Source organism: Phodopus roborovskii, unplaced genomic scaffold (genome assembly GCF_943737965.1).
Source record: "Phodopus roborovskii unplaced genomic scaffold, PHOROB, whole genome shotgun sequence".
NCBI lineage: Eukaryota > Metazoa > Chordata > Mammalia > Rodentia > Cricetidae > Phodopus > Phodopus roborovskii.
Window position 1 is genome coordinate 8,222,501 of NW_026125397.1, and position 20,887 is coordinate 8,243,387.

Genomic DNA, 20,887 nt, shown 5'->3' on the forward strand with positions numbered 1-20,887 from the left:
ACTTACTGAGGTGTTAGTGCAAGTGGAACAGATGGGGAGGAGACGTGAGGGGCTGACTCCTTCATGACAACCATCTGCATCCCCAGACCCAGCACGTACAGTTCCCACCATTCCTGAGCAACACCTGAAGTTCTAGTGACATTTCCTGGTCTACCCTTCCTCAGAGATGTGATTCTGAATCGTTTCTGCCATAAAGCTTAGGGGCAGGGGCACATCGCCAGGCCTGGCCAAGGGCCAGGTATGCTCTTAGTCACTGAGCTTATTCTTACTGCTATGAACACTCAAAGTAAAATGATAAAAACAAAACAAAATAAAATTTTCTTTTTAAGAAACCAAACAAACACAGTTAAGTGCTAGTTGAGTCTAGTGTTGAAGAGAGAATAAAGGGAATATGGAAATGCTTATGAAAGTCATAGGCCCTGGCCACAAGATAGACGTTTCGGATAAAGCGAAGACTGAAATGCCAAACGCAATGACTCAGGCACACTGTGCGAACACGGCGAGTAAGCGTTCCAAAAGGAAATCAGTGGGAAAGATGTGCAAATGTATTTCAGATAGTGCCCAACGCCATAAAGACCACTCAACAAGTGAGATGAGACAGGTCTGGAGAGATTATTTCAGTCCTACTTTCGTGATCTTACACAACTTAGGTGCTACAATTTTAATTTTTTTTTTTTTTTACAATTTGAGAATTGAAGTTGGCATGGGCCCTACCCCTCACAAATGTCCTGAATCTACTCGTCTCGCCTCGACTAAACACAAGCAGTGAGTGTGTTCTTCATGATCTCCTTCGATAGCACTTGTCTGCTCTCTCTGCCATGAGCAGGTAAAAGAGAAGCGTTGCAGAGCAGAGCAGCAGAAGCTCCTCTTGTAGGGCCTGGAGCAGACTCTGAAGGGAAGAGACAGATGGAGAGAAGATAACAGTCCTCTGAAGACAGAGCACAACCTGGGTGGATTAGAACAAAGCAAAAGAGCAGCCCAACTCCCACCGGAAGTCTGGGTCAGCAGATGGAAGGCGCAAGCAAGGATGACATGGGTATGGCATTGTGTGGAGCTTGGCCATTTCTGCTCCAAGTGTTTTCTCTAAAAAAGAAAAATTATATTGGCAAATATGGCAAGTTAGTCAGGATTCATAAAGAGCAAAGAGACGGGCTAGGGACAAGGCTCATTGGGAAAAGTCTTATGACCCAAGAGTGAGGCTTAGCGTTCAGATCCACAATATCCACATAAATGCCAGGCAGGCATGATGTTCCACCTGTATCCATAACACTCAGAAAGTGGAGACAGGGGAACCCAGAGCAAGCTGGGGTTCAAGTCAGAGACCCTGTCTCAAGATGTAAGGTTGAGAATGGTCAAGAAGGACATTTGATGAGCCTGGAGCATACACACACACACACTCAAAGTGCATGTGCACCTGCACACATGTGAGTCCACAGATGTGAACATACATATACTACAAACAGATTTTATAACTAAGTAAACAAACAAAAACCATCAGTAAGGGCAGGGGTGTATTCCAGCAATATAGTGCAATAAAGAATGAGAGATGCCCTGGATTCAGTTCCTAGGAACATGAAACAAAGAAACAAACAAAAGATCAGTTAAAGACCCACATCATTTTTAAGCTTGCTGTTTTTGAAGCTGCACTTTATAGCTTTTCATTTAGCAGATAAGATTTCAAAATTAAGGTTCAGAGATGCTAAGGTTGGGAGCCCAGAGTGGTTATACAATGGGGCAAGCGTCACATCAAAGCAGAAGCACATTAAAATTCAGAGAACATGATTCAAGGTGTGTGACTCAAAGGAGAGGTCTGAGATATTACTGCCTGACGCGGATAGATCTATCTTCCTAGGTTTTGGTTATGTAGACAACACATTTTAATGCCTTATACAGAGAACTGGGAGCACTGAAATCATTACCATGAACCAAACAAAATGCCAACTGTGTGAAAAAGGAACAGGCTAATGAAAGAGAGCCACACTGAGAGGTAGGAACCCAGTGCTTTCTGAAGATCATTTTTCTTGCTGGGTGCGGTAGTGTATGCATCTAATCCTAGCACTGGGAAGGCAGGGACAGCTGGATCTTTGTGAGTTCAAGGCCAGCCTGGTTGTTCTAGAATAGACAGGGCTGCACAGTAAGATCTACTCACACAAAAAGTGAAACATGACAGGGGAAATCTCCCATGGCTCCAGCCCTAGAGTAGAAACTATAGACAATTAATGACACTCAGAGAGGGGGAATCGGTCTTCCCCAGGGATGAGCTTCCTGATTGGTCAATACCAATGCCAAGAAGTCAGCACTTAAAGCATACACATGGAAACAACACTAAGTGGACTCAGCAAATTGTATTTATATATGTGTCTATATGTTTACACATATATGTATGTGTGTGTACCTTGTGTGTGACAATAACAATTAAAGAAAAAGGTCATGAATTTTAGAGGGAGTGGGGGAACACTGGAGGAATTAGAAGAAGAGGAAGGGGAAATAATGTAAATAAAGTATTCGTATATGAAATCCTCATATAAAAATTGTCTTAAAGTGGCACTTTTATTGTTCATAATTCCTCATGTTCTCAATCTAGAAAGACTCCTGGTCTCTTCCCAAAGCAAGTCTTCCTCCATGATAAAGAAGACTGTGTCAAGGAGAGATGAAAAATCTGCCGTCCACTCATCTCAGGCCCAGCCCTACGACTGCCCATACTGCCACTGCACTGGTCCAACTGTACTTAAACAAGACTAGAGACTAAAGGCCAGCTAATATGTCCCAAAGTCTGTGCCCTCAAAAAGTGTTTTAGGACGCCATTTACTCATGTTAAACGGTACTGTGATTTTGTTTTTAAAAAGGGAAATCTCTTGGAGCCTCTGGGGAAGCAAGGCTTACACTGGGGGGTCTCACAGCCACATGGAAGGTTTGCTCTCAATGCTCACAGACACTCAGCCTTGGGCTCTGTATCACACACAGTACATGGAGTGCCACGGGCTCCTCACTATGGAGCATAGTTTTATAGGACAAAGCTTATTTATCTCCACATTAGACTGCACTACTAGAATGCTCTCCTCAGATCTAGTTCCCAGTTTGCTGAGGTCTGGGATGTCTAATCCTGGGAATGGCCCCAGACCCACACACAGTCCTGTAAGTCCTGTCTTGAGAACGTGATCCTGAGGAAGACCCAGTCCCTGCATTATAAGACCTTCCTAGAGGTCTTAGTGACCTTCTACACATTCTAGATGACCTTAATTGAAACATTTCCCATACCCAAAAGCACCACGTACATAGGGCCCTCACACACAAAGAGCCTAACAGACAACGCTAGAGGGACACAGCCATATTGAGGCCAAAGTGGCTCTTGTTAAAGGACATCACCAATACAAGCTAGCTTGATCCCTATAACTTTCTTTTTAAAGTGACTCTTGTTAAAGGATGTCACCAATACAAGCTAGCTTGATCCCTATAACTTTCTTTTTAAAACCAGTAAGGATTGTTATCTCCAGTTTAAAAGGAAATCCAGGTCATTGGGATAAGAAACACTTTTACTTTTTAAGACAGTACCCAATATCTTTTTTCATTTTATACAATGGAAAGTTGAGTGTCAAATAAATGTGGTAAGCAAAGGCTCAGAGGCCACAACCCTTGGGATTAAACATCAGCCTCCCAGTTTACTCTAGGCACCGCCTTAGGCAGGGCATCAGTCCCCTCCCCAGCCTTAGGTGCTTTGGTTACACACAGATAGAAATGTCTACTTGCCAGGGACATAAGGACTTCTTTTTGGTACAGTATTCAAGTTGAAATGCTTTGCCCGGTGGATGGGCATCAAAAAGGAAGGAAAACAATCTATTCTGTACTGCCCATGCTGCTCCCAGCCCAAGGAGCCTAAGTGTTGTAAGCAATGCAGGGCAGGGGATAACTGGGCCAACTGGGCATTATGAAACCCTCTGCAATTATTCAATCATTCAGAGACTGGACAAGAAGCCCACGGACTCTTGCGATTCCATTTCAAAGAGAATGTGGAGGAATCTGTATGTAAAGTCTCCCAAACAGAAGGTCAGTAACTTAGTTTTGCCAAAATCAATTACAAAATGCACATAACGAAGACCTAACTTCTGAGCATGTACCCTGAATGAAGCCACCACTGCCCTTTCTGTGATATTTATGCTAAGGGAACATTAAAAGTTCCCCTGTGCCAACAACAGTGCTGGTAAGACCCGCTTTCCAGAGGGCAAGTACGCAGGCAACAAAAGAAAGCACCATATACTGTGGTGAGAATACTGGGCAAAGAGAAATAAAGGAGGGCCCCTCCCAGAAACGACTGCTTCCACTACGGGAGAGTCTCTCATGCGCCTCTGGGTGTGCGCACAGTGCATGGGGAGATGCCAAGAGAAGAGCTGGGAGACAACATCTGCTCTGATTATAATACCCATACTGGGTCCTGACCAGCCACAGGGAACGAGGCTTGAGGAGAACTTGATTTGCTATTTTTTAAAATCCCTCAGAAAGACACATGGTGGGGATTAACGTTTATCGACTGGGTAACCAGGGTTGGGGAAATGGATCGGTTGGTATAGGGCTGCCCTGTGACAATGGGAACCTCGGTTCAGATGCCCAGAACTCATTTTCAAAAGCACAGTGGTGCATGTTGAAACACAGCAAGATGAGATGGAGGCAGAGAAAGATGAGTGCCTTGGGTTTGCTGGCTAGTTAAATACCTACTGTACTTCCAGGCCAATGGGGTCCTGTCAGATAAAAGGGGTAAGGCGCTGGAGTAAACATACAAAAGGCTGTCCTCAGACCTCCACCTGCACCTATGCACACACACACACACACACACAGAGAGAGAGAGAGAGAGAGAGAGAGAGAGAGAGAATATTCAAGAAAGAGAGCTATTGATAGAGCACTGAGCTATTGATACAGCTTGCATCATATATGTAAAGTCCCGTGTTTAAGTATCAATACTGAAGAAAAGTGGGCGAGAAATAGAGAGACAGCAGACTAGTGGAAGAGGGCACTTCGGACACCGAAAAGAAATTCACTTATCCATCCATGTCATGTTCTCCGTTGAAAATTCCCAGCTGACAACTCGACTGCTAAGTACCCAGTTCACTGCTTGGCAGAAGCACAGCAATGCAGCTCCAAGAACCTCCCCTCACTTAAGCGTTAGAAGAACACATCAAAAGCAGTTAAATTCAAACCTCTTAAATGGGCTTATTCAATAAGGATAAGAGAGATCTAAACTCACACTTGAAGCATCTCTCAACAAACACATTTTGCTACAAAGAAAAATTTCCCTTTCAAATCAAGCGTGACAGACACAAGCTTTGATATTCTACTTGCCCAGCCTGATAAGAACTCTGAGTTGCACACATATTAGAATTGGGATCTGTAGTGGAGAGGTGATAAGTTCTGCCCCGAGGGCCCAGGTTCACATATTGTGTGAGCAGACAGAACTCTAGATTATTATGATGTGAGAACTGAAATGTTAGTACAATCAAGAACCAATCCTTGAGGCCGTTGGGCTCCTATTTTCCACTGGCCCCGAGCAACTGAAGACACGAGAGACAGGTAAGCCGTACGAAGCCTTTACATACAGATTCTGTAATCAAGATGGTCAGGTCTTGCTATTTTCTCCCCCACTTGCCCTACTGGCTGTATCGTAGCGAGAACAGCCTTATCTACAGCGTAACAGTGTTTCTGTGACTTGCTGTCCGTGATGTCACGAAGCCCGTATGCAAAGCAGTAGTCACCAAGGGCAACCTTTACAAAATCTCAACTTCCTGCCCCTTAGTTTGTTCCTGTAAGAAGGTGAAGTGTTTGAGATTCTGTGGCCTAACCTATTTACTTCCTCTAAAGGAGGAACAGAAAATGAAAAATGTCTTTCAAGAAAGAAAAGAAAATGTACCCAGAAAGTGAAATCACATTAACTGACATTAACGGGTCAATGGCCTATTTAACAAACTCTCATCAAATGCTTTTGAGTTCACGTTCAAAGTACAGAACGGGAGACATCTCCGAGCAAAGAAATGTTAAGAGCGCCTCCATCTCATCAACATACTACACTAGAATGGCAATAATAGAAACTCTACACCCATTAGAGCGATCCGAGGGCCAGGAAAAGAACACGAACCTGTATGACACAGACACTTCCATGCTCTTGCTACATATGCATGAACTTAAATTTAAAAGAAAAGGAGCTAAAAGTGGTGTCTTGCTCTTTTTATTTCATTTCATAATTCTCTTCAATGCTAAAAGCAGCATCTTCTTAGTCTGCTTCATATTTTTACAGAACATAGAACTAAAATTAAAGTATTTACACTCTCTCTTTTGCATGTAATAAATTAGATTTGACCAGATTTTCTTCTCTCACAGAAGTCATGCCTCTAGGCTTATCTCAATAACCATTTGTAGCCAGCCTCTCTATCACCGGGTTGAGCAGCTAAACTGCATCTACCAAGTAAGACCATATCCACAGGGTGAATAATTCAGATTATTTAACACCCAGGCGCAATTAGGCATGCAGACCTACCAATTCGCTATCCAGGAGTCAGGCTAAATGTTTCAGGCTAAACGGTTGTATTGAAAACACTCCAGGAACTGAACTAGTTTGATTCCAGAAAACTATATACAATTATAGTATGTTCCTACTTATTGGGGATGGGAGTGAGTGGGAGGGCACACCATCAAATCTGAACAATCTATTACCCTGTAATCAACACATGTGATGACAGCTCTCTAAGCCATACTAAAGACTTGTTTGATGTGAACAACTCACATAGCAGATATGTGTAGACACTGCAACACAGAACCCCTGAAGAAGGCAAAAGACTCTTCCCTTCCCCTCACCAGACACGTGGCCTTCTGATCAGAATTTGCTGCTGAAGTTTCTAACCCAAGTTGCATTTTCAGTTTTATTCTAGGATATTATACTACCACCTACCACCACCACTGCCCTGCCTCGTGTGTGTGTGTGTGTGTGTGTGTGTGTGTGTGTGTGTGTATCCCTTACATCTCTTCTTTTACAAATCTGGCTGTTGAGTAAACTTCATTATCTTTTCAGTCTGTCTGTGAACTTAGGTTCCACTTTTTTGTATGCTAAAGAGGATTGATGAGGGTCTCGAACATCCACTGAGCCACAACAGCAGCCTCTGTTCTTTTTCACTGTTTTACTAATACTTTGTGTCATTTCAAGCACTTTCAGCATAACCCAGCATCAATAATCTCAATTCTCAGCTTTAAAAAGATGGGGATAAAAAGATACTTATTTTCTTCCCATCAGTCTTCTTTATTGTTCATTAGTGTGAACCAATACATTAGGGAAAAGTACATTAATCTGGAAATGTTTTTATTCTAATTCCAGAGAACTGCTGTTTGAAAATCAAAAATCTTAAAGGTAGGGAAACAGTCCTAAGGCTATAGTGTCATTTTCTCTGGCCCTCCCCCTTTCAAACAGTAGGAAATGAATTTGAAGAAGCTACAAAGTATCTCTGAAGGCTGATTTACTTTGAAAGAAAAAATAACAGATGGAAGTATGAGCACACATCAGAAGGGTGGCTGAAGCAGGAGTACTCGGGGTTCAAGGCCAACCTCAGCTACAGTTGGACTAGAAGCTGCTACACAGTGAAACCCTGTCTCTAAACAGAGGTAATAAAATACAGACTAGTGAAAGTAGCAGGAAAGGCACTGGTAGACTCACAGTAAAACTGAACCGGGCATGCTCTCCATCTGTCTCTGGGTCAGCTGCATGAGTATCAGCACAGCAGAGGCATACCGTGTACCGGGGACTTCAGCTCCCCCGTTGACTGACAACCATGTTTTGGACACTGCCATGTGTGCATAGCTTATCTCTCTAGATTACAAACACACTGAGGCTAAAGAGACTAATGTTCTACAGCTCTGTAGACATAACATTCATTGATTCAATGCTAAATGCTGGACTACTCCTCAATAATGATCTACATAAAACAGATGCTCCACAAATGAGCTGAGTGAACACAAAACACAGTACATGCTGGGGAAAGAAGGATATGGAAAAGGCATTAACCATATCACATATAATGTACACGCAGTTCTTCTAACTTCCTCCAAAGCAATTTTTTCACTTAATCACATGTACTTCTCACAGTGTATGTGCACGTATGCAGGAGTGCATACCCGTGTCTCTTCACATGGCACTCTTGTGGAGGGGGATAACCTCCATCAGCTCTCTTCCTTCATTGGATCAAACTCAGGCCACCTCATCCTGCAGCAGGATTCATCTCCATGGCCCCCAAATCTAATCTACTTCTCTCTCCAAGACCACTCAATTTCAGCCAACTTCCTTTGACACATTCTCTTCCCTCTTTCAAACTATCTGTTTCCCAAATGGGGTCTCCTTAACCCCAAGTCAAATTCAACCCTACATCAGGGCTATCTGTTCCTGGTACTGCATTTCTGCCACCAGCTGCATAACGGCCACAATCACTGACTCACATCCACACATATTACTGAGATTCTACCCCTGAGAATCTCTCCATTAGATAATGACGACTTTAATATATATATATATGTATATATATATATATATATATATACATACATACAAAAACACTTTTACAGAGCCTTTCAACATCAAGACATCATATGTAAACCTTTATGTATGTGAACACATAATGATTTTAAATACAGTACCTTTACCCATCTTTTAATAATCCCCATATTCCAAGGAGACATGAGTCCACCCGATAGTACAAACAGGAACAGTGGTAGAGTAGATCTTCAAAAGTCAGCTCACCTTGTGAACACACGAGTCAAATAAAATCCATCACTAAGGCGTTCCTCAGCCCTAGTTAGAAAGTGGCTTACACATTTCTGGAGACTGATTAAAATGGGTATGTATGTATGTATGTATGTATGTATGTATGTATGTATGTATGGCACTGGACACCATCAGTCAGCACCTAAGGTCATGTTTGCTGACTCACTGGCTTCTACAACACCTAGAGCATGTGTTCTCTTACACAGCACACTGAGCACTTGTTATACTATTACTATATATACACTAGAAGAGACTTCAACAGTTGTTACAATTGGCAGAGATCTCAGTTATATCTTCTCCTGGGCTGAAGATCCTGGGAGCCTCATGGGAACAAAACCTAGCCTTTCGGATTCCAACACTGCTGAAACTCAGTAAAAACTAGTTCAGAAACGGAGAACACTGCTTGGGGAAGACTCCATGACCTATCTGTCCATGGGATGGCATGGGTTTCACTATCACATACCATGTAAAGTTATTTCTCTTACACTGTCCCCATCCTGATCTATCTACCATAAATCATGATTGTCTTATCTACGATATTACTTGATTCCTAAAAAATAAAATACCATGGGCTGGAGAGATGGTTCCATGGTTAAGAGCCCTAGCGGCTCTTCCAGAGGACCCAGGTTCTATTACCAGCACTCACACCGAAGCTCACAACCATCTGTAACTCCAGTTCCAAGGGATTCTAAAATGACCTGCCTAGGCACAAGTGGTACACAGACATGCACACAGGCAAAATGTCAATAGGCATAAAATTAGAAAAGAACAAAAAAAGCATGGAGTTTACTCAAGAACCACCTCTCCATTACTCCAGGATTAATTAAATGGACAAGTACACCTCCTCTCCTTCACTACTGAGTGTTTAGACCCTCAGGATATTGATTGGATAATATATATAGTGAAATAAAACTAATAAAACCAGAACATGTCAGGGTTTGCTTTGTCAGGTTCAGTATCATTAGGATGAAAATAGTAACATAGTATTTCTCTCTCTTTTTTCTATCTAGGTTTTAGAGAGTTAGGTATAATAAGCAATACAGAAACAAGGATGTCCACAAAACAGCTGGGCAGAGTCTTATTTGAACTTTGCCTTAAAACCAATCATTCATAGGAATCAATTCCTGTCCTCCCCAGGGACTCCCATTACTACCTCCCCAATCAGCTATTTTCTCACGGTCTTTTCCAGGCTATACCGCCAAAATGTTAATTACAGTGAACAAATTCCCCCCCCACACACACCAATCTATACTTCCCTCACCCTACATTTCTATCAGCAGGCATTATTTTTAAACATTTCTTTCACTTAGTCCTTATTCATTTGGAACAAAGTTCAGGCTTTGTAACCAGCAACATGATAGAGCATTGTCCTTCCATTCAGAACCAATACATTTTTTTCTTAAGAAACAAAAGACTACTGAGCTGAAGAGTTGGCCCTGTGGTGAAGAGCACTTGTTGCTCTTGCAGAGGACCTGAGTTGGACTCCCAGCACCCACTTTCAGTCCTAAGGGATGCAACATCTTCTGACTTTGGAATTCACCAAGCACCAACGTGATACAAAGACATACATACACACGGTTTGTCTGTGTAGCCCTGATTGTCCTTGAACTAGCTCTGTATACCAGGGTTTCCTCAAACTCACAAATATCCACCTGCCCCTGCCTTCTGATCAGTGGGATGAAAGGTGTGCATGGCAAAAACAAATCTAAAGAAAAAATTAAATATTAAGAAAAGACAGACAAAGCCAGTCATAATGGCACAGGACTTAAATCCTAACGTTCCAGAGCCAAATGTGGGAGGATCTCTATGAGTTTCAGGTCAATCTGGTCTACACAGAAGAGTGTCAGAGCTACAAATGCAAGAAGATCCTGCCTCAAAAAACAAAGGAAGGAAAAAAGAAAAATTAAGTAACAGAAAGACAAGCAGGAAACTTCTGACAGGTGTATATGCAATACATACCATAAAGCCAGGGACTGAATAACCAGGCTGTGCCCTATACAGCCTGACTCTTGGTAGTTAAAAAACCTGGTGACAGTGACAGGAGAAAATGACCACCACACACTTGAATTCCTTTTTAACAGTTCTCAAAATTGTATTTTATTTAAGACTTCCTTTACAAAAAAAAAAAAAAAAAAAAAAAAAAAGGTCAATGTTGACATTTCCTTCCATTTTCCAGAGGGGAAAATCTAGGCTAAAGGAGGCCCAGTAACTCCTATAAGATGATACATAAGATTGCAGAGAGCAGCTTTCTGGTTCCCATTTTAGCTTACTATCCACAGAGACACTGGCTCCTCAGACGAAGCCTATCAAGCATTGTCCTCAACTCAGCACACAGACACTACACACTACACTGACTACCCCAGAAAGCTGGGGTCCTCCTCTCTCTGGAATCATGCTCTTTCTTATGTGCGTGGCCTTGTAAGCTGTTCTTGTCCACTGTCTCGGCAGGATCACCCACACATATACAAAGACTAAATCTATGTATGAATTATCCACAAACAGAATGTGACAATAAACTACTGTTTACAACCACTTGTATTCTGGTCATTATGCAGTTTCATTTGCATTTGTAATCTACACCTGACCCACAGAAGATAATTAGCTCTGCTTATAAAAAATATGCTTAGGCCAGAGATGGCTCAGTAGGTAAAAGCATCTGTCACTCAGGCCTGACAAATTGAGTTCAATCTCTAGAACCCATCTAAAGATGGAAAGGAAACAAACAACTCCAAAGCTGTCCTCAGACTGCCACACATGTACTATTATGCATACTCACACAGGCATGTGCAAGCACCAATATGCCCATGCATGAGCGCGCGCGCACACACACACACACACACACACACACACACACACACACACACACGGTGGGGAATACTAACAATAAATAAATAAATTTTAAAAGGAAAGTTAACTTTTATTTCCTTTTGCTTCTGCCAAAGAGGAATTAGCAAACTGTTTAGTACTCAAGACAGGTAGGCAGGCAAGCCAGAGAGAAAGATTAAGGTTTAGGAATGGCATAAATAACAGAAAGCACTACTTAGCTATTCTGACCCAGCTGTGGTTCCCCCCATCAAAAGGTCTTGGTCCTAAAGGCAGGTCCCAGCACCCTCCAAGAAAAGCAAAATTATCTTATTAGACAACAAATCGATACACCCATAGAACGTCTTCAAAAACGCACGAGTCTATGCTCTGTCCCTAAGACATGGTATCTGGCAGAAGTAAGGCCCTCCTGTATTTAATCCATAGGAGACACTTAAATATTAATTACATGTTAATTCATTAACTTCACCCTACCCCCATCATAAATTTTAGTTACAAAAATGTAGCTCAGACTGCAGACATTTAAAGTTCCGGGCTTTTCCCTACCAGTGTATGTTTATAGAAGGTATTCATTCATTCACAACTGCTTTGCTCTGGTTGTCTCACTTTTTCAACTCTAGCAAAAGTGTCACTTAAATGCTAAGAATCCAGTAACAGCACACACCTTTAATCACAGCACACGCCTTTAAACCCAGCACTCCGCAAGCAGAGGCAGGGTGATCTCTTGTGAGTGACAGGTCTACCAGGATAGCCAGGGCTACACAAAGAAACCCTGCCTCAAAACACTCCCGCCTGCCCCTTCTACTCCTCCCTCCCAAAGAAAAAAGTAACATGGGTCTGGTGAGAGGTCTCAGTCAATAGTGACAGTCACAAAAGCATGAAGAGGAAGAGGTGAGTTCAGATCCTGAACACACCCATAAAAGCACCGACCTCTGTAACTTGAGCACTTGGGGGAGGGGAGCAATCTAAGGAGCCATGTAGCTCATTGGCCAGCCAATCCAACCAATCAGCAAGCCAGATTCAGAGAAAGCAACCAGGTTTAAAGGAAAAAAAAAAAAAATGGATAGGGGAAGCGCAATACAGGAAGGCAAGTAAAATCTCCAGTTGACCTCTGGCCTCCCCAGGTACCCACACCAAAAACACCCTAGAACACACCGTAGAACAGTCTCATTCTTTCTAACTTTTCAAGAACACTTGGTGTCTACACATTCAAAATGCTTCCCACCAACTTAGCCCCCCCCCCCCCCACTACTAACCCTGTCACACACTCTCCTTGATTTCCAAATGCAGTGTCCAGCATTTCTTGCACAGAAAAACAGTGACTCTTACCTCGAGGTGGTGGCGAAAGGCAGAACTGTCTCGTGGCCTTCACAACTTGCTGTGTACCCCCAAAACTTCACTTAAGGATCTAGCACTGACTTTAAAAGAGGAAAAGGAAAAAAGAAAGGGGGAACAAAAAAAAAAAAAAAAAAAAAAAAAAGACAATCAAAGCACACTCTCATAAAGCCCTTACATCTAACAATTCAAACTCAACATACATCATTCCACACAACATCGCTCTGTGTATTAAAATAAAATTAAACCAGTTCCACATGAGGCAAAATTAATTTTAATCATTCACATCGTCCCCACATTCTAAGTTCACACAATAAAATTCCTTATTGTAAATAAGAGTACTGTTACCCAAGCACTACAGACACTGAGGCGGGAACATGTAAGTTCAACACCAGCCTGGGCTACTTAAGTGGATCCTGTCTCTCTCCTGTGTATGACAGAGAGGCGGCAGTTACACGGAAGATTTGATACAACCTTCATTTCTCTGGTTTTTACATTTAAAATTCAAGATCCTTTAGAGTATACACACTGGAAAATAGTTATGTAACATATATTGTTTGTTTGGCTTTTTTTTTAACCCACATGTTTTAAATCACAAGTTATACAAAGTATCCCCGAATAACTTTTTACTCAGTGAATCAAAATTACATTCTTGCAAGGAGAAGATACTATTTATTTTATGAGCATATTTGTAAGTTAGTGAACAACTTAGTCTGAAATTACACGTGTCGGAGAACACAAAACGATCGGCTCATATAAGAAGGCAGTTTCAAGGGTTTTTGTTTTCACTACTCGCAAAGTTATAAGCACACGTTTTATTCCAAATTAAGCTACCTGCTACGACTTCTTAGAGGGGAAAAAGGTGAGAGACACAGACGATGGTAATTATAAAACAAATTTCCTTATCTAAGGTTATGCTAATCTCAAATCTCAGAATAAAAGGATCTGCTTTTTAATGTAAGCAAGGAAGGGTGGAAAGGTCCGAAAACTCATACTTCATTGTTCTCTGATTCACAAAACTTTGTATTTCTGATCAGCATCCTTCCCCACATCTGGCTGCTAGCTCAGGTCCTCTAATTACTTCCACGTCTAAACGGACTACGTAGCTACAAGTAAAGGCCAAACTTTGCTGTCTTCCTCGCGAACTTAAGGTGCACTTAACCACTAGAGGTCCCCCCTTGGCCAGTTTTGCAGGCTCGCTATTTTGCTGCACTTGAAACTTTCCGGAGAAATGCTCTCTACTCGAGTCAGTGTTTTTCTAAAAACTTGCGCAAAAATCCACGCGACCGATGTGGCTAGTACAGAGCTTCCCGGGTTCCCCACACCAATAAAAACATCACAACCAACCATCTACGAAAATCGAAATGAAAATTCAACACACACCCACCCCCACACACACACACACACACACTAGGGTATTTATTTCTCGTATCAGTTTCCCTTAACTTAGAACAATTCTTTAAAATGTATTTTTGTTCTTGGGCACTTTGGATGATCTCAAATGCATGTTTCTGGCGGCGGCCCGGAGGTGGCAAAGGAGCGGGCCAAGGGATGCAGAAGGCGGGGGGAAGGGCCCTGCAAAGGGCGCCCGAGGAAGTTGCATAAGGAAAGAGACTCCGTTTTTCGGGTCCCCCCCCCTCCAAAAAAAAAAGAAAGAAAAAAATATAAGCGGGCAAAGAGGAGGAAAAGGAAGCTGGGCGGTGGCTGCAGGAGGACAGAGAAGGGAAACCAAGCGACGTTTACCTTCGTGTCCCCGTGGAAGGGTGGGGCAAGAGCCCTGACCCACGCGACCCGGCAGTGCGGCTGGATCTCCCACCCGGGCTATCACGGAGCGCGGACGGACAGACAAACACCTCTGCCTCGCGCGGGCCGGACGCGGAGCAAGCCGCCCCGCCGGTCAACTTTCTCTCACGGTCGCGCTGCGGGCCGCGATCGCGGGGTTCGGATCCCAGACCCCCCCCCCTTTTATTTTTGGTCTTTTTTTTTTTTTTTTTTTTTTTTTTTCCGCCCCTCGGGAGGCGATTAAAGTTTTCCCTCCGCCAGCGCGCCCCTCGGCCCGGCGCTCTCTCTCAAGTTTGCCTCCTCCTCCGGTCGGCGGCTGGCGGGGCGCGCGGCGGATGCCTGGGCTCCTGCGCTTCCCGATCCCCACCCCCGCCGGCCTCTACTTCCCCCGCCCCGCCGCCGCCGCCGCCGCCGCCGCCGCGCGAGGCCGGCCCCGCCGGGCCCAGGACGCGAGCGGGGAGCAGCCGGCAGCCCATGAGCGCAGAGCGGCGGGCGCACGCACGCGGCGCCAGGCGGACCCGGCTCGCCGGCCTCGGGCGGGCGGGCGACCGTAAACAAGTTGCAGGCACCGCGGCCCCCGCCGCAGCCGCCGCCTCGCCTCGCACGCCCGCACCGGCCGCGCTGCACCGAGAAGAACGCCGCCGCGACGGCGCGGGTGCCCGGCCCGGCCCGCGCCCTCCTCCCCGCGGGGACGCCCGTGTCGGGCCCGCGCCACCGGCCGCGCTCCCTTAAACAAGCACTTTCCAGCCTCGGGCAAGGAAGAAAAAAAAATCGAGCGGAGGATTTATTGCTTTTTTTTTTTTTTTTTCCGTGCAACTTTCCCAAAATGGCGGAAATTGGAGGCGATCTCTAGGAAATTCTCCCACAGTCGGCGGCGGCGGCGGCGAGCGGGGGAGGTGGCGAGCGGGGACAGAGCACACGCAAACTCTCGGCCGCCGGCCCCGCCGCGGCTCGGGTGTGCGTGCGGGTGCGGGTGCGTGTGCGCGGTGCGAGTCGCGGAGGCCTCTCGGCGCGCGCTCACACTCACACTCACACACACACACACACACCCCGACACACAGACACACACCCGACACACGTACACACACACACACACACACACACACACACACGGCCGCGCCGGCGAGACGCGCCTCTGCCACATTCAACCAGTCCGTCCTCTCCCCGCAGCCGACCGGGAAAGCAAAGTGGCCCGGCCTCTTTTCCCACTGCCTCGGTCTCCCGTACTTGGACTTCTCGCGCTCGCTCGCTCGCTCGCCCGCTCTCCCGGTGCGCGCCCGGCACAAAGGCCACACGGGCGGAGGGGGCCGCAGGGGCGGCGCGCCGGGGCTCGCGTCCTCCCGCCGCCGCCGCCGCCGCCGCACCGAGTCGCCACCGCGATCGTGCCCGCGGTCCCCTCCCGAGGCCGGCGCCCCCCCCCCCGCCTCGGGGCCCGACCGCGCTCGGCGCCCCCCGGGGAGGCTGCGGCTCCTCCGCGTCCCCCCCACCCCACCCCCCAGCGCCGCCCCGGACACGCAGCCCCGCGACGCCGCGCTCCCCCCCCCACCGCCGCCGCCACCCCGCGCCCGGTGTCAAAAAAGCGACCAAAGTGACAAGCTCGGGGGGGCGCGAGGGAGGGGGCCCACACGCATCCCGCCGCCTGCGCGCCGGCGACGGCCCGACGCGGCCGCCTCGGCCCGCTCCCTTCCGCACGGCCCCCCACACCCTTCCCCGTGTGCGCGCAAAAGGAGGAAAAAATACAAGTCTCTCCTCCCCCCATTTTTTCCTTTCTCTTTTCTCTCTCTTTTGTTCCTCTTTCGCACTCGCACTCACTACTTGGGAGTGAGATGCCCACAGACTCCCCCTCCAGCCGCTTCCGAGTCACTTGCCCACTTTTTTTCCCCGGGATTAAGTTTTCTCCTCTTTCCCAGAGGCGCAGAGAAGTGGGGGAGAAACCCCTTCTCTCCTTCCCCTCCCCTGATCTCTTTCCCAAGACGAGGGTGCGCTCCCTTCCCTCTCTAGCTCTCTGAACTTTCATCGTCGCCCAGAAAAAAAATCAATGGACAGCTTTGGCACGGGCCGAGCTGCGGATTAATTAGAGATTAGATCCGATCAGCCGCTTCTTACCCCCAAATTTTCTCTTTTTTTTTTCTCCGTCTCACGAGTAGTCCTGACAAATGGTCCAGGGCTGCGGACGCAGTGCGCATGTGCGCGTAGAGTCAGGGCTGGGGAGAGGGGAAACTGCGCTGGTGCCGCCGCCGCCGCCGCCGCCGCCGCCGCCGCCGCCGGGGAGGCTCGCGCTGGCTTCGCTGTGACTGCTGCTGCGCCTTCGCCGCTGGAAATCAGCAATTGAGCGGCTCGGCCGAGGCGGCCGCCGGCACACGCTGGTTCAGGTGCATCTCTTCCGCGATCCTTGACGCTGCTGCTTCCGAGCTGGGTCAAAGAACGGCCCGAACAAATGGGAAAAGACTGAGAAGGTTATAGATTTCTTTGTCTGCTTTTGCACTTTACTTTTTTTCTAAGGCAATTCTCAGAGCAGCGAATCCACCATGTGCTGCTTAAATGTGTGCATTCAGCCATTAAAGAGAGTGGGCCCCGGTCTCACACCATTGCTACCCAGGAGCTCAATACATGCCACAGGTCAAGAAAAATAAGAAATAAAGTTCTAAGCGTACACGGAGTTTAATTTGCCCTTTCCGAGACTGGAAGAATGCATAATAAAAGTCTGAAACTTGAGCGTTTCGTTCCGCATCCTAAATGGGGTCTGTATTGACAGCTCCAGCGGGTTAGGCCTCTGTTCTAAGGGACGCTGGGAGTTCCACCCCAACTTAGAAATCCCTGGTAAAGTGCCTAGGTAATAAGACCGGACCGCCCGCTTAATGTACTCAGTCAAGATGGCTGAGCTCTCCTAAATAGCAAACCCTGCCTTTGTCAGCGCGTCAAATCTGGATCAAGCTAGTATTCTATTTCGATAGTGACAGTTTTCTGCTTACGGACTGCACGCTGGCTTTGGGGGAGTTTACGGTTCCCCTTTCCTACAAGGTTCGGAGGCAGACAAAATAATCCCAAGTCTTTAAAGTTGCAATAAATATGTTGATGCCAACAGGAGAGTTGGCTGCGGAGGGAAAGAGCGGGGGGGGGGGGGAGTAACTGTGTGATTTCTGTGATGGGGGAGAGAGAATGCTGTGGGGAAGTAAAGGAAAGCTCCGCCCTCAGCAAGTACTGTTTGCTTTGCATCTAATGAAGGGGACAGGGGCCTTTCTCTGCTATTGTTGCCTGAGGCCTAGAATTCAAATATGTCGCAGATGGAAATTCCATATTAAAAAGGCTTCCCCGAAAATGTAAGTAAGATTATTCTTGATTAATTTTTTTTTTTCACTTAAGGACTGTCCCTTGAAGTAGTTTCAGAAAATAAACTGTTAAATTCTTTCCTCAGGCCCATGAAATTGCCCTGGAGAAACAGACCACCACCTTCTTCTGTTACTGTAGAGACCACCTCTCCAGTCCCCAAATCGAGGTACATGACTTGACATGTGCTTTGGGACACAGGTGCTAACTAACCCTCCAGAGTTTAAATAAGTTGGTAAAAACAAGTTCAAGTGTTGTGCGAGCAGCTACAGGAGGGAAGGTCTGGCTAAAAGAAGGGATTGATAATCTCAGACCCACCGCGACCTGAGGACAGATTTTACTCATTGCATTCAACTTGCTTCAAGGCTGTGCCAGGACAGCTTCACTAGCAGATAGGAATCTCTGCTTTTGTCCCTTTTCACCTAATTCTTGAATAACAAAAAGTGAAATGGTCAAAGAAAGACTGCAAGAAAAAGAAAGGCCTTGAATTTTGTGTTAACCTAAGACCTTGCCCCCAAGAAAATAAAAATTAATGTCAAATTCCTCTTTCTAAAACTCCATCCATCATTGTCTTTCTCTAGATAATTTTAGGTGATATTTTTATATCGAGTGTGTGTGTGTGTGTGTGTGTGTGTTTTCATAGACATTAATACTTAATTCAATAGTCCCTTTTTTAAAACTAGGTTTTTGGGTTTGGGTTGGTTTAAAGTCTTACATTGCAACTCAGGTTGGCATCAGATTCACAGCAGTCCTTTACTTCAGCTTCCTAAGGACTGGGGTAGTATGTGTTTGTTGCCATGCCAACCCACCCTTCCTGCAAGATCCTGAGATGAAAACATAACAAAAAGTAACATTGTGTGCAACTATGTTAAGTAGTAAATACCATGGTAGCAAGAATGAGGACCAGTGCCCTTAGCAATTAGGAAAGATGTATATCCAGGACATATGATGGCCCATCATCCTAGACCGATTCTACAAAGGACAACCAACCAGAGAAGGCCTGTTAAAGGCAAGAGTTTAGAAGGTATGTCTTGCATGGAAACCTGACCTGGTGAGGGTGAGCGGACAAAAATGCCAATGGCTTGAAGTCCTCATACAGTACATTGTATTTCTGCTTCAAAAGTCACAGTGGAAACTTCATATAAAGTTGTTGTGGTTTAACATGGTGGAGATGCAAAGACCTGTAAGAATAAAGATTTTTGCTTAACCTCCCCCCACCCCAACACACACACACACACACACACACACACACACACACACACACACACACATATCCTGGATTGATGCCATCACGGACAAGCAGAAATACCATTAGAATCTAGATGTACATTTTATCGTTCATATATGTTGCACAGCCATCAGTACATTGGACCACTTGTTCACCAGAAAAGTCATATACCAATAGCTTTTTTTTTTTTTTTTTTTTTTTTTTATCCTGCCTTCAACCGTCCACTAATCATTTGCTGGAGAATTGGAGAATTCTTTTATGTTTCTGGCCAGCATCGTTAGCATCGTTTGATCTGCTTATCCTACCCTGCCTCATCCCAGAACATTACATACCAAACTCATTTCTCAGATGTAGGACTACCATTCTCCTGATGTCCCAAACAAAGGTGTTACTTCAGTTCCTTATTTTTCTAAGAGTATTCTTAATATCAAATGTCTATCTATACTCTCCACCCTCCATGTCCATTACTAGACATGCTGAAGCCAAGGTCATTTTATGTGCAAAATATTTTAAACAAATTATGGTGATCACCCTTCAAAGATATGTTGAAGCTTCTCAACCTTTCTCAAGAGACAGTCATTCAATGCCTCTGACTTTACATCCAGCAACTGCCTCTGCATGAACTTCAAGTCAGATGCGTTCACTCCCTGCCCACAACATTGAGTGTGTCCTGCCTTTTAGGACACGGGCCTGTGGTGGACAGCCTCCTCTGTGAGTCAGTGGTCCCAGCCCCCAGGGAAAGATGCCCATGAATGAAGTCCAGTAAGTTTGCATTCTGTTCCACTTGTACCACCGCACTGGGAACCACTGCGCAGGCCCATTCACATTTTGGGGTTTCCAATTCACTCCTTAGTTTGACAATGAAAGCCCGATTTCTGAGCCGCTTTAAAACCCATGTCCCTCTGCCCCTCCCACTGTAACAGGTACATGTCATCTTTTTAGTACAAATAATACAGAACCCAGAAAGTAATTTAAGTCAGGAGTGAGGAGTCATCCACCTTCCAGGTAGCAGAGTGTTGTCCATGGAGAGCTCATTCCCTGGGCTTACGCCTGTGCTAATGAGATAAAGGTCATGGATCCATTTCCCTAAGGCCGGTTAGATTTGATCGGCTTTGAAGTCACAAACTGCTTTTCCTAACCCAGGATCTCATTTTGCAATTTGTGGGATTGGTCATCGGCCTTATGGTAAAAGTGACTATTTTTAGAAAAATTGTTTAAGTGAACACTAAAGTTGTGTTTTTCCCTCAATTCAGTAAATGCATTTAGTGATCGGGTGATTGTTACTTTTTGTTGTTGTTTTGCCTAAGTAATTGTGTACTCCAATTTTGGTTTCACCCGGATTCTTACTGTTGATATTTATGAGAGCTCCAGCTGATCTTCTTCTGAATTCGAACTCCTTAAATTTTGTTCTTGCAGCCCAGTTTTTTGTTTGTTTATTTTGTTTTGTTTTTGTTTTTGATTTTTTTCTGAGGCAGGGTTTCTCTGTATTGCTTTGATGACTGTCCTGGAACTCGCTCTGTAGACCAGGCTTGCCCGGAACTCACAGAAATCTATCTGCCTCTGCCTCCCCACTGCTGGGATTAAAGGCGTGTGCCACCAACGCC

General features: G+C 45.4%; 1 protein-coding gene across 13 annotated transcripts in view; it reads right to left on the reverse strand.

Moving 5' to 3' along the window:
- The window catches only part of L3mbtl3 (L3MBTL histone methyl-lysine binding protein 3), a 105,711-nt gene extending 88,734 nt beyond the window's left edge, over positions 1–16,977 (reverse strand). For 4 of the 13 annotated variants that reach the window (XM_051175454.1, XM_051175448.1, XM_051175447.1 and 1 more), the window contains exons 1-2: positions 14,690–14,903; positions 12,941–13,025 (exon numbers count right to left, since the gene is read on the reverse strand). The gene's annotated coding sequence lies outside the window, so the exon portion shown is untranslated. Of the gene's footprint in view, positions 1–12,940; positions 13,026–14,689; positions 14,904–15,955; positions 16,109–16,834 lie in introns of those variants that run through there. The other 9 variants (XM_051175449.1, XM_051175443.1, XM_051175453.1 and 6 more) reach the window with 7 other exon arrangements.
- Positions 16,978–20,887: the final 3,910 nt, after the last annotated feature.